Below are 13878 nucleotides of genomic sequence, written 5' to 3' on the forward strand. Positions count from 1 at the left end.
ATGATGTACTTGGTTAGTTCACACAAACTTTTACAGTTGCTTGATGGAGGTGGGTCTTGTAATAATAAAGAAACTGCCTCGGCCCTCATAGGACAGAAAATTAGGTAGGCGGAGTAGACAGAAGAGAATGCTGGGAAAAAGAAGCTGAGTAGTGAGAGAGTCGCCATGATGCTCCCACTCCAGACAGACGCAGGTTAAGATCCTCTCTGGTAAGCCAGCTCATGGGCTACACAGAATATTAGAAATGGGTTAGAACAATATGTAAGAGCTAGCCAATAAGAAACTGGACCTAGCCAGGCCAGGCAGTGTTTGAAAGAATACAGTTTCCGTGTAATTATTTCTGGGTATAAACTAGCCATGCGGGCGGCCGGGTGCCAGGGACGCAGCCCTGCCGCTCCTAATTCAACAGTTGCTTCTGTCAAAATGAATTCATGCTGGTCCTTGATGTAAAAGAGTTTCAGAATTAAGCAAAAATCAAAAGTCCTTAAAATGCATTATCCCTTGTAATCACGTTTCTACCACTATAAGAGAATATGGTCAATTTATGTGTGAGTTCCCTCTGTATACTGTGGTTACCATTGATTAATAAAGAAACTGCTTTGGACCTATAGCAAGGCAGAACTTAGCTAGGCTGGGAAAACTAAGCTGAATGCTAGGAGAAAGGAGATGGGATCAGAGAGAAGCCATGTAGCCCCCGCCAGAGACAGATGCTAGATGGAACTTTACCCAGTAAGCCACAGCCTTATATTGATACGCAGATTAATAGAAATGGGTTAAGTTAATATGTAAGAGTTAGCCAAAAAGAAGCTAGAGCTTATGGGTCAGGCAGTGATTTAATTAATACAGTTTCTATGTGATTGTTTCATGGCTAAGCAGCCAGGAACAAACTGGCAGCCTCCTTACAACAGTCAATGTTCATTTAAAACTGCAACCCTTTTTTCACCTGCACAGTGGTAATTGTGTTAATATGATAGATGGTCACTGATAATTCAAGTTGTCCTTGGTTTCTCTTGCTGCATAGAACAGTTTTTAGCAGACCAGTCATTCAGTGATAAGATTCATAGAATAATGGACTGAATGAAATAATTATGACATTTACATTTAGGAATAAAATTCTAATTGCAGTAACCCCCAAGTTATCCCACAACTAGGGAAATGTGAAAAACCTCCATGCAATAAAGATTACACACTTTGGGGACTGCATGCTAAGTAAAAGCACAATTAATGCTCACAAAATGAAAATTCAATATTTTATTTATTTATTCCCAGAGTCGGAAGAAAATTCTAAAGGATATATTTTATTATATATTTAAATATGTTCTACTTTGGTCATAGTAGATCAAAAACATTGACGGCACCCTACTCATCCGTGATGGCCATCTCACGTCTTAGCAGCATATAAATACTAAGGTCGCCTCATCTTCATCTCCACAATTGATCCAATATGATAAGTGGAACAGTGCGCAGAGCCATGTATGCAGAAAGAGTGCCTAGCATCAAGACACAAAAGTGTCTATGCTAAATTGTTTATAAGCAAGTGGCTGGTCGCATATGTAGAAAGACTGATCACAATGGAGCTAATGTTGAAGCCACATTGATAAAAGCACAGTTTCTTCCGGATTTTCTAATCTTTTCAAACTGATTGCTACAATCCCAGCAATGCCTCTCCCCACTCCAGTACATTTTGTTATGGTCTTTGTTGAAAGAGGGAGCAGATATGTGGGAACTGTCGTGTTTATTTAAACTGTGCAATAGCCCCCAAATTATCACCATTTTAGGGAATTTGAAAAACTATTGTGCAAAGAAAATTAAAAATATTATATATTTGATGCAAATTATTTTTCAATATAATATATATGCATGCACCGGGGACAGGCTATCTGGAGGAATACCAAAGCTGGAGGACTAACAATATCAGGCATCAAGGCTTTTTCTCCAGCTTCATTATTAAGACATGTGGTGCTAGCTTAGTGACTTGATAGATAAACCAATAAGATACAAGTGTGGATCCAGAAATTGAGCTGGGAATCTATAGCCAGCAGAGGTATTACGAAGGTGTCTGCGGATAAACTGGGGACTGCTTGTGATGTCAGAAAAGATATGAATTACTTTGGACACATATTGGAAGAGATAATGATGTAAAAATCACTGATGCCAAGGAAATTTTTGGCTAATTGGGCAAACGAAACTTAAGTTCATTAAAGCGCACAAATAAAAAAAATGCAAAATGAACTCCAGAGAGGGAAAAGATATTATCAATGCAAAAATAACAAAGGAACCACACAGGAAATGCCTATGTGTCCGTCATTTAAAGACTTGCCAAGAGAAAAGTGAGTTAAGGATTTTAACAAGCCCTGCTCAAAACAGCACGGTCTTATGGAAACTGTCCACCTTCGTTAGATGTCAAGGGAATTTTAATTAATACCGAAATGTGAAATGTCCAAGCTCCAACTAACCTGAATAAAATGATAAAGACGGACTAGATGGAGAGGCAGTCATGCAATCCAGCTGCCAGCTAACAGCATCTACCTTTGATGGGGTGAAAACTGGCAAATGGCTTGAGAAACAATTTAACAGTATCTACTAACATATGTGAAATGCAATGTAATATAATGCCAGACTCAGAAACCCCACAGTATATCTTTAACACAAACCCATATGTCTGTGAACCAAAACAATATTGATCTTATATGCCACTATGTGTAGGAACCAAATATCTATAAGTATGTGTATCCCGGACATAGATAGACTAACAGACCTCTGCCGCAGCCATGTGTTATGTGATGAATGAATCTCTTCTAAAATAACACTGAAGAAGTCAGAAGTGAAAAATACATAGACCACATATTCATTCATATAAATTCTGAACACTGGATAAACTGAACCCTACTGACAGAAGACAGGGGACTGGTAGCTTTCTAGGGGTTTCTGATTGGGCACCCCATGGAGACTTTGGGTGCTGGTTAATGCCCTGTTCCTTAAAAATGATTGATTGGTAGGGGGATGTGTTGACGTGAAAAGTCATCAGACTGAGCAGTTGAGATTTGAATTCGCATGTTTCTACATACACATTACACTTGGCCTAAGGACTTACTCATTTCTTTTTAGACGTAGAGTTTTGCTAAGTTGTTCCCAGTTGCCCGTAACCTTGCTACAACACAGTCTGGGCTGGTCTCTAATGTGCAAGCCTCTTGGTATCGCCACATTTGTGCTGCGATTGTAAACATTTGCCCAGTCACTAAGACCTTTCTTAAGATCAGTCCACATCTGTGATTGCCTCGGCTATTCGTTCTACACGTCGGAAGCACTCGTGGCTGCTGCTGTGGCTGTTGTTCTCTGAAACGACCGACCGTGCAATGTGCACAACTTTGCCTAAGATAATCAGGACATTCCAATCTCACAAGTTCCGTGTTGTCCTTTGAAGCTCAACACGCAATCAAGTTGTCAAGGACCTAGTTTGTCTAAGAGAGATAGGGAGCTTCAGATGGAGGAGGGAATTTTAATATGGTCATGCGTTATCTGTACCTGGAGGATGGCGGGAGATAAGACCTAGAGTGGACTTAGCTGCACACAGGCTTGTGATAAAAACAAGTCGCTTCATTTCAATGACACACACTTCCACTGTGATTTTTATCTCATACTTATTTAGTTTCAAGGCTCAGACCAGACCTGGTTTTTTTTTTTCTTTTTGTTTCCCTTTCATTTTTTTATTTTTTTTAAATCCTTCAGCCCTCAAGGTCAAAGTAACCTACAGAAACAGAGCTGCTCTTGAGACATCTTGCCTGCTGTCACTGCAGGTGTGAAGTGAGAAGTATTTGCAGCTGGAACTTGCCCTGAACTTGAATTTTAAAGGCATTGTTTGAAGCGACTCGGATGTTATTTTAATTTACTATCTTACAAACAGCCTTTTCACATCCCAGACATATAAGCCAGTTGCATCAGTTAAAGCAGAGTCTCCCCCTTCCCCCGCAAGAGTTAATGGGGATGGAAGAACAGTCTTGGGGGCCATCTTAGAGACAAGTGGGAGAGCCATGATCATTGTCAGATTCAAAGTTCTTGTCCTTCGTGTCTCACATGACTCTAGTTGAAATACTTCGACAACTCAACCACACACACCATGTACCCTAGGAGCTTAGTTGTCCTTTTCCTTTCTCGTCTCTCATCTTGTTCTTACATTTCGTCTGCCCAGATGCACAGAGAGAATCACACTGGAGAGATGATACTTTAAGAGGAGGATGAAATCTCTCATGGCCCTGAGCTCCCATCTTACCAGCCCCTGTCAATGGAAATCGTTAGAACAGGTGCCAGTGAGGTGTAGGGTGCACCCACAATTGTGTGCATTGGGAGATAGGGTTCGGAGGATGACTTCAGATATTATTCCTTAGATACCTTCTGCCTTTTGTTTGAGACAGGGCTTCTCATCCGCCTGGAACTTCACCACACAGGCAAGACTTGCTGGCCACCTAGCTCCAGAGGTTTCCTGTTTCTGCCTCTTGCCTTGCCGTCCTTTGAATCACAAGAGTGTGCCATTGCACCCAGTTTTTTGTTTCTTGACAGGGTCTACCCAGATCCTTAGGAATGGACGTAGCACAAGTAATTTGCCCCCATGTAAACCACTGTGTGGTCTAAGACTAGTAAGTACATACATGTCACCCTGTAAGTGCTGAGCAGTGCCGAGCAGTTACAGCGTAAAGATGACGTGAAGACACAGGAGTGAAAATTTCTCCCTGCCGAAAGATTGGCTGCTAAAAATTCAACACGCGGTCTCAGGTGTGTATATATGCTACATCTTTCTCAGTGATGCATAGCAAAGTTACTATCCTTCCATGTGGTCAATGCTTCCATTTTAGACAATGCCTCCTTGGACCTAGCCAAGTGTCATTGGGGAGGTGTGACGATTGGCTTCAACTACCAAGTTGCTATAACTTAGGACCACTTGGAAAGAGAATCTCAGTGAGGGATTGTCTGTATTGGGGCTTGTGGGCATGTCTGTGGGGGCATTGTACTAATTGTTGTGAATGGTGTGGGAAGATCCAGCCCACTGTAGGGGGCACCATTCCCTAGACAGAGTCCTTAATTATATAAGTGTAGGGAGATAAAGCTGCACAAGCAAACAAGCAAGTGTGTGCACACTGCATTAGTTTCTGTTCAGTCTTGACTGCGGATGATGTGACCAACTCTCTTAAGTCCCCGCCTTGACATCCCCACAGCAATGAACTCTAACCTGGAATTGCAAACTGAGGCAAACCCTGTTCTCCTGTAAGTTGCTCTTTGGTCCTCTTATTTTATCACAGCAATGGAAATGAAACCAGAACTAAAATTATCAAAAGACAGCTTTTTTTTTTTCTGGCAGTGGTGTTCTGTGGTGCCCATATCTTCATACAAGGACATTATTAGCTAGGAATGGACATTTGTCTGTGGCGCTCAATGAAATAAAGAACTCAGAAAGCAGCGCATTCTTGCACCACTATCCCATGCTCCCTTTAGAGGCTGAGATTTGCATGCTTGTAGTTCAGCACACTTTGCTCGTCCTGTGTGGAATTATTTTCTTACTGGCTACTAGGAAAATATGCTTATGTGCAAACATATTACTGTTGCATAAGGAGGCACAGGTCGGACTATTGCGTAAGGGGAGAAAAAATGTAGTTTTTAATCGCCAGTTCTGGGCTCAGTTGAAAGCCACAGTTTCCAGTTTCTTTTGTGTCCCAAATTTAGAATATGTTTTTAAAAATCTCCTGGAGACAATTTTGCAATGGGCATTAAAGAACTTTGTCAGTCACTCACAAAAGTCCAGAAATAAACCCTGTGATTAGGAGGCAGCACACTGCGTGCCTGTGTGACGTGAGGTGATGGGTCCCCACCAGCATGGGGTCTGCAGTGTTCGCTGCTCAGCTTCAGTGTGAGAAAGTCAGGGTTTGGAGGACTGTCAAATCCTCTGAATTTATCGAGAACCCTTAAAATTTTTTTATTGCATTCATTTGTTTGTGTGTGTGAGGTACCTCCATTCCACAGTTCCTATGTGGAGGTCTGAAGATAATTTGCAGAAGTCAGCTCTCCTTCCACTATGTGGGTCTTGGGGATTGAACTCACAGGATTGGTGGAAAGCAGCTTTACCCATGTAGCAGTCTGAGAATCTTTTTTAAAGTTTTTAAGTATTTCTGAAATATTAAAATATACTATTGATTTTGCCATATCCAGTGACAACAGGTAAAGCTTATTTTACTCAGAACAAGGAAGCTCATAAAGGATGACTTTTCTTGTTGCTGTTTTTGATTTAAGAATTTCTAAAGCAGCAACTAGTTTACTTAAAATTGGCTAGTAGTCATCTACCAGAATAGTATTATGATATGTGAGTTTCTTTGCTCTTTCTTTTGTTTTATTTTTTCCTTCCTTCCTTCCTTCCTTCCTTCTTTCCTTACTTCATTTCTTTCTTTCATTCTGTCTGCCTTTTTTCTTTCATTTTACTAGCTATAGGCTTAGGATATAGCTCAGTGGTAAAGCACTTGTGTAGTATGGGCAAAGCCCTGAGGCTAATTCACAGTACTGAAGAAAAAATTCTAAATATCCCACTACATACTTTATCTCATGATGTTTAAATTAATTAGGAAAAAAAGAAAATGTTCAAAGATTGTGTTCAGCTCAGGTGAGCACCCTATGTGTAAGAACGGATCATTAAGGCAAACAAAATAGGAAGAGAATCAGGTCAGGATAGAGGGATGCCCTTCTGCTAAACTGAAGGTGTGCTTTTGTGCTACATCCAACCTGTCTTCCCAGACAGACCTCATAACATTCTCTGAGGCCTAGCCTGGTGCACTTCCCGGACATTCCTAATCTCCTCATCCTCTCCAAACTTCCAGGGCCTCACATCCAGTGCTCCTGCCTATACCACAACCTATCCCTAAAGTGTAAATGAAATTTTCTCTCTATGCTAACTATGCGCCCTCCAAAAGTAATAAACTCCTTAACAAAACCCCAACACCAAGCCTGAGAAGCCCTCTTTTAAATTGTTGGCCAGGGTGTCCAAGAGACTCTCACTCTCAAGCTATTACAGGCTAATGCTGCTGGTCTTGGTTGTCCCACCAGAGGTGGAAGGCTTTTCCTAATGCCAAAGACACCATGCATTCAGACACAGGGCCCAGGGGTCACAATTCTGGAACTGACCTTTGAGCTTTTATGATATCAGACAGCACTATGCAAGCTTCCAAAGCAAGGATGCCACCAACAGTCCTACTTAGCTATGATGCCTATGAACCACAACAGCAGCCAGCATGGCACAATGATCTAAGGGTGCAATAGTGTCACACATACATTGGTGGTAACCAACAGCTCTCTAATTGAACTTAATACACTCTTTAAGATCAAACTATACTCAGTATTAGAAGCTCAATCAACTACCCAGGGCAAGGGAAGTCACGAATCCTGGAGGAGAACCTACAAGCACCACATTATTAAACACGCACAATCCCTTTCTACACTATAAATATTTGCCCTATACACACAAATAATATAGTTCTCACCATCATTAAGGAAACTTCTCTTTGCAATACAAAGAATCTATTACAGAAAATCACAACAAATCAAAAGACAGAGTTATAGAATCCACTCCCAATAAGGTGTCTCCAAAGCAACTCTAAATCTCTCAGAGAACATTGTGGGAAAAGAGGATGGAAAGGCAGGAAGAGTCAAAGGAATGGGAAGCTTGCTGGGAGACTGTCTTCTAGTAATATCAGAAGCCTTACCAACATCAGTACCTAAACATGAGCAGAACAAGGGCAACAAGAAAAGACATGCCAAAGTGGACGGGAAAAGACCATGGGGCCTCAACTCTATACGAAGAACTACAGACAAGTAAAGAATTCTGAGAGTGGGAAAATGTCTTTTTTCTGGGAGGAGCATAGCAATTGATTATCCAATACCAAGTGGTCAAATCTAAAAACAAGCACACAAGATCTGCTACATAGACTGAGCAGATTGTAAATATATGTATTACGCATTCCTTAAATTAACTGATGATAATTTTATTTGTGAGTTAATTAGAATAAAGTTTAATTTAATAAAGGTTATTTAAAAAGTAGCACTATGGGTAAAACATACATAGACTTTCTTTACATGTAGGTGTGTATGTGTAACAACGGTTGAGAACATCCATTTGAAAGAGATAAAGAAGAGTTTATGGTAGGGTTCAATGGGAGAAAGAATGTAATTATATTATAATCTCAAAAATAAAAGAAAAATCTTTGTAAGGAACGTGTATATGTATGAGGGGGGAGAAAGAGAGAGACTGAAGAGGGTATAGGATGGGGAAAAGACAAAGATTCTAGAGTATTTTGCCAAGTGTAGTCTGTAGAATATTGAGGTTCCTGAAGCTTTTTCAGGGTGTCAGACACTTCATCAAATTATGTTTAGATTTTTTTCATTCTCTACATTGACTTTAAACCCATGCATATGAAAGTACCCCATATCCTGTCCACGGAGATATTTGCACATCCCACAACCCGTGTAAACTGTCCCTCTGTCTCTGACAGCAAGCAAATGGGACCACCAGATGGGTAGATAATGAAAGTGTGTTTCAAACACAAACCGGAATCTTACTCACCTACAAACAAAACATGAAACCTGCAGGAAGTGGGTAGACTCGGAAGGTGTAATGGTGAACAAAAGGAGACAATGTTCTCCCTCCCTCGTGTGCATACCTGTCAGGAGAAACCGAGAGAGGGTAACTGTGGGAGATGGAAAGGGTGGGAGGAAGGCAACAGGACACATGGACTGCGGAAGAAACTATACAGTTTTAATTTTTTTTTTGTTTCAACTCAGTCAGAGTCGTTTTCTTTTTTGCAGTGGGTAAGTCTATAAAACTGTAAGCGTTAATGAAATTGTAAAACTCCAAATAGCAGCTGCATAGAAGTTCACTGAGATGTGCAGAGTTTGAGAGTAGGCAAGTGGCCGACTGGTTTCCTTAAACTAGCTGCTGCTGGTTTTATTTGCGAGTTAATTAGAATAAGATGATTTTATTTTTTTAAAAAAGAGAACTGTGGGCAAAGCTTCCTTAGCATAAACCAGTCAGTGGTACCAACATATTTTTTAAAAAGCTAATTTCATTTGAGAATGTCTAATGAGGCAGTAGACATATTCATTTTGTCAAATCTTAATTCATGCACACATGTCTCCTTTTCTGAGCACACAAGCGGTATGGCTGGGTTTTCTCCTACACTCCAAGCCAAGCTACTTCAGTGGTTCCAACTCAGAACCAGGTGTGCGAATAGCTGGTTTGCACAATGTGGTGAAATGCTACACTCACTCTGCTGTAGAGCGACTGTGGCATCCGGGCCCAGCCCTCCTGTGACTCCTCTCATGGCATCTAACTAAAAGGACGTTAAATGTTCATCTCCCGGTCACACTGGACTCCCCTCAGTGTTCAGCAGACATGATGCATGGCTTTGATGAGACACATGACCAAAGCAACTAGGGGAGGAAAGGATTTTTTTCTCTCACAGTTCCACATCACAGTTCATCATCAAAAGCAGTGAGAGCAGGAACTCAAGCAAGGCAGGAACCTGGAGGCCCAGCTGATGCAGAGGTCAGAGAGGAGTGCTGCTTCCTGGCTTGCTCTCCATAGCTTACTCAGCCTGTTTTATTACTAGAACCAGGACCACCAGCCCAGGGTTGGCACGGCCCACAATAGGCTGGGCCCTCCCCCATCAATTACTAATTAAGAAAATGCCCTACAGGTTTGCCTACAAACTCATCTTCTGGAAGCATTTTCTTAGCTGACATTTTCTCCTCTCTGATAATGTAGCCTGTGTCAGTTGACATTAAATTGTGTAACACAGCATGGGAAATACTTTCATCACCATTGGGCAGCACCATTCCTGAGTAAATATACCAAGAAGGCTCTGCGGGTTAGACTTTCCTAGGCGAAAATGAAGTAGGTTTTTAAAAATTCAAAATTTCATACATGAGTACACTGTATTTACAACATTTACACACACACACACTCCTTGTCGGATTCATGGTCTCTTCCATGTGTGTGCGTGCGTGTGTGTGCGCGTGTGTGTGTATATGCAACCTTGTAAAATCTGAGCTTTTCCTGTGCATTCTGGGCAATACACTCAAAGCTCTGCAGACATCATTTCATTACATTAATTCAATTTGCCGAGTTCTATAATTTTCCTTAACAACTGAGGAAACTGACAACTACTGGGCCCATTTGGTGTTGCTCAAATGCACACGTGTTTATAAAGTGAAGGTTCCAACTGGGAATAATGAAGCCTGCTTTCATTGAAGCGGGCTAAAGTGAGCATTATACAGCAACAAAGAAGCCCACTTCCATTCTCTGCAGCCTTCCCATGGGTGCTTAGCATCTGATATTCCCATTTTCATGATCAGTTCAGATCAAAGGCCAGAGGAAAGAGGCGATTGTTTTTTTTCTTCACAGTCCAGAAGGCATCAACCTCAGTGTGCCCATGAACAATAAGGCTTCCATCTTAAGTCGGGAGCCCCTGGATTCAAATGAGAGACAAGGAAATGTTTCTGGTATGGATGTGGGAGGCCTCTCACCTTTGCACCGATAGACAAAGCTCTCTCTCTTGTGGTTGGCCATTTTTGCACTCTCCAGGACATACATTCAGGCTAAGCTGACTCTCCTGGACTTGGCAAGCTTGGTAGAGACGGAAACTAGAGGACACCTGCTAACATAAGCCAACATTGCCTTGCCCATAGAGTCTCTTCCTGCCATAACAGCCACTATCATTCTTGTTTAGGAGACAGGAACCCATGCACAGAGATTTGTGCCCGTGAATCATAAGGTAACATATCTGAGTGTTTACTCTCACACTCGTGTTAATTAGTTCACAGCATATTTAAGTCTGGGAATCCCACAAGTCCGCTAGCATCTCTGATGGGCATCTTTTACACAGCCCCATTGCCTTCTGACAAAACCCAGGCAGCACTGCCAAGACACCAACGGTGCCTGGTAAACACGGTTTTGACAGAGAGCAGAGGGATTTTTCTCAACTGGCAACTCGGCTCATCCAGGTTTACAAATGTGCCACCCTTGGTTAATTGGTGACAGTGTTGGCTTTTAATTTAAATTGAAGCAACATGAGAAAAAAAAAGACAGGGAAAAAAATGGATAAACAAGCCCACTGGTCTCACTACCATAAAAAAAAAAAAAAAAAACCAAACATACAAGCATGAACAAGCCAGTCCCACAAAGAACTTGATGGACATGGTTACATCTGAAACACGAGAACATCTGGCCACACTGCACAGCTGGGGGAAGGGGGAAGAGTCCAAATTCAGGAACATATTTCTGTCACTGCCATCCAGCAAACAGATGGCAATGGTTCCAGTAAAGTCTCCTAGATGTGATGAGAAGTTTTGAAATTTGAATGCCATAAATACATTCTTTGGCCCCTTTATTTCCACCCCAGTAACTTGTCATCCGCTCCTTCTCTAGTTGCTATCTTTATAGTAGTGACATTGACGAAGGGAGAAGCTGCAGTTGCCGGAAGCCAGCCTGCACTGTATGCTTCCCCAGCTCTGTGCTTGGTGCTAAGAGTGACATGAGGTTCCAGCCTAGGCTGTGATCTCATTGTCATAAGCACCAGAATGCTACGGATGTATGATATATTACTAGGTAGTGACTGTGAAATATTGACTAGTTACCGTGCCCTGGCCATCCCACTGCCGTCTTTTGGGGGCAGACACTGTGAGACTTTGATTTAACTATGAATATGAGAAAGTGCATATTTACAATCCCAGAACAGAAGAAGCCAAGGCTAGAGGATCTGGACAGTTTTGAGGCCAGTCTGGGCTACACAGAGCTATCCTACTTAATAAAAAAAAAAGTATAATGGACAAAGTTTATGCCCACACAGAAGAAGTTATCCAGTTAGTAAGCAACAAAGTAAAAGTCCATGCTCAGGTCTTTGTCAGCAAAAGAGTAGATTCTTAACCATGTCCCTAAATGATCCAAGAATGTTGTGGGGAAAGTTGGGTCCTTCTGTAGGAGGTGTCAAGTCTCAGACAGTCAGAGGTTGAGTTGCTTCACTCTAAGTGTGAGAATCTGGGGTCCTTGCGCAGAATGTAACCAGGATCAGAATATAAAGAGAGTGTTGCTTTGGGCTATGATGTCTCCCTAACACAAAGGATCCTTTGACCAAGGATTATGGAGACCAAACACATTTCCATGACAAGGTCATGGAATGGACGCCTGTTGGAGGACTCGCAGACTCCCCAGCCTTTGAATAGGACGTATCTCTAGTTCACGAGTCACCTGCTCTGTGGGCAGTCATGAACATCCACATATAACACTGTCTGCCATTCAGGTGAGCTAGAAGGAAAATTAAAGCCATATGTACAAACACCTTCAGAAAACTTGAATTTGATGCTGTGAAAATACCAGGCAGGTTGAAGCAACAGCTACTTTCTATCTATATGTTCTAATGACCTAATGTTTTCACCAACCAAAGAGAATTTGGTAACGAAGTTGGCCATCTGTGGGAAGGTGCTCAGGAGGGCCAGAGCTTGCATATGGCACAGTAGTACAGTTTTTGAGGCTCAAGTTGATAGTGGAATTTACAAAAAGTGGAGAATGACTTTTTTCATATTTACTGAATTCAGAAGAACTGAATCTATACAGTAGCGGGGTTCACTTTTCTGGAGGAAACAAGAGAAGGTTCAGAATGACAGTTGGTATTTCAGGAACTAGAACAATATTCCAAAACTGAAAGAAAATGACTTCATTGTTTCAAGACTCAGGCGTGACAGTGGGACAGCAAATGAAAAGGCAGAAGATGGGCTTATCGCTGCCACATTGAGAAGTAGAATTCTGGTCCGACCATTTGCTACCTATGCTTGCAACCCACCCTTCTGTTCCTGTCCTCCACAGGCTGGGTCCAAGAGTGAGTGTTGATTACCACAACGCCTACAGAAAGGTCAAAGTTGAGATGAACCAACATTGAAGAAAAGTTATGTAGGCATCCCTTCCAGGACCTCACACCACAGAAAATACCATCTGCAGTGGAGTTCTGGCTGTAGGAATTGGCACAAGCCTCTAGAACACAAAATGGCCCTGAGACGTATAGCTATTATCCCATCTATGAAAGGGATGTACGTGGGACATGGTGACATCACCAATGATGATAGCATAACATTTGAACTGTGCTAAGCATTATGGGCAATGCGCTTAAGTCCTTGTGGGCATCATTTCATCATAGTAACCTAATTTGCTAAATTCTACAATTTTCCTCCCATAACATTTGGAGAAACTGAGGCCCAGACTGGTTACAAGTTGCCCAAGAACAAACTTTGCCCAAATATTAGAGTAGAAAATTATGGAATCTGGATTTAACATCAAGTCCATCTAGTATCCAGAGTCCTCACTTTGAACTCTTTATCTTCTACGGACAGTAGGCAAGACCTAGCAGCTGAGGGAGCCTCTGATTTAAGATTCTCTTGGGGATACCTTTGAAGTTGATAATCACAGCATGGCAGTAACACAAATGGGCTGTGTGCCTTCCTACTTAAGAGAGCACCGACAGGAAAGTACACTTGTTGCAAAGGAAAGTGGTGAATCGGGAGGCAGCCGGACATTAATACACATCTGATGTGGGAGTGTCATATATCAATATGTTGATTTCATTGGTTAAGTTATAATAAACCAGCTGCTTGGCCTCATGGCTTGGAACATAGATGGGAGGAGTAAACAGAATAGAATTCTGGGCGGAAGAGGAAGTGAGGTCAGACTCTGCTCTGCTCCCAGAGAGACCCGACAGCTCTGCTGGAGCAGAGACGCCATGCTCAGCTCTCCTGGGTAGACGCAACGATGGATGGAGGCTAGAATCTTCCCGGTAAGCGCACCTTGGGGTGCTTACA

At 42.0% G+C, this 13878-nt stretch overlaps 1 long non-coding RNA gene across 8 annotated transcripts in view; it reads right to left on the minus strand.

Annotated features, from left to right (window-relative positions):
- Window positions 1-13878, minus strand: part of LOC126502641 (uncharacterized) — a 503616-nt gene that overhangs the window by 123626 nt on the left and 366112 nt on the right. The window contains exon 5 of one of the 8 annotated variants that reach the window (XR_007591994.1): window positions 8597-8693. The exons of the other annotated variants lie outside the window; for them this stretch is intronic. This is a non-coding gene — a long non-coding RNA (uncharacterized lncRNA). The remainder of the gene's footprint in view (window positions 1-8596; window positions 8694-13878) is intronic. 8 annotated transcript variants of the gene reach the window in all.

Source organism: Alexandromys fortis, unplaced genomic scaffold (assembly GCF_014885135.2).
Source record: "Alexandromys fortis isolate MF-2015 unplaced genomic scaffold, M_Fortis_MF-2015_v1.1 scaffold_1, whole genome shotgun sequence".
NCBI classification, from domain to species: domain Eukaryota; kingdom Metazoa; phylum Chordata; class Mammalia; order Rodentia; family Cricetidae; genus Alexandromys; species Alexandromys fortis.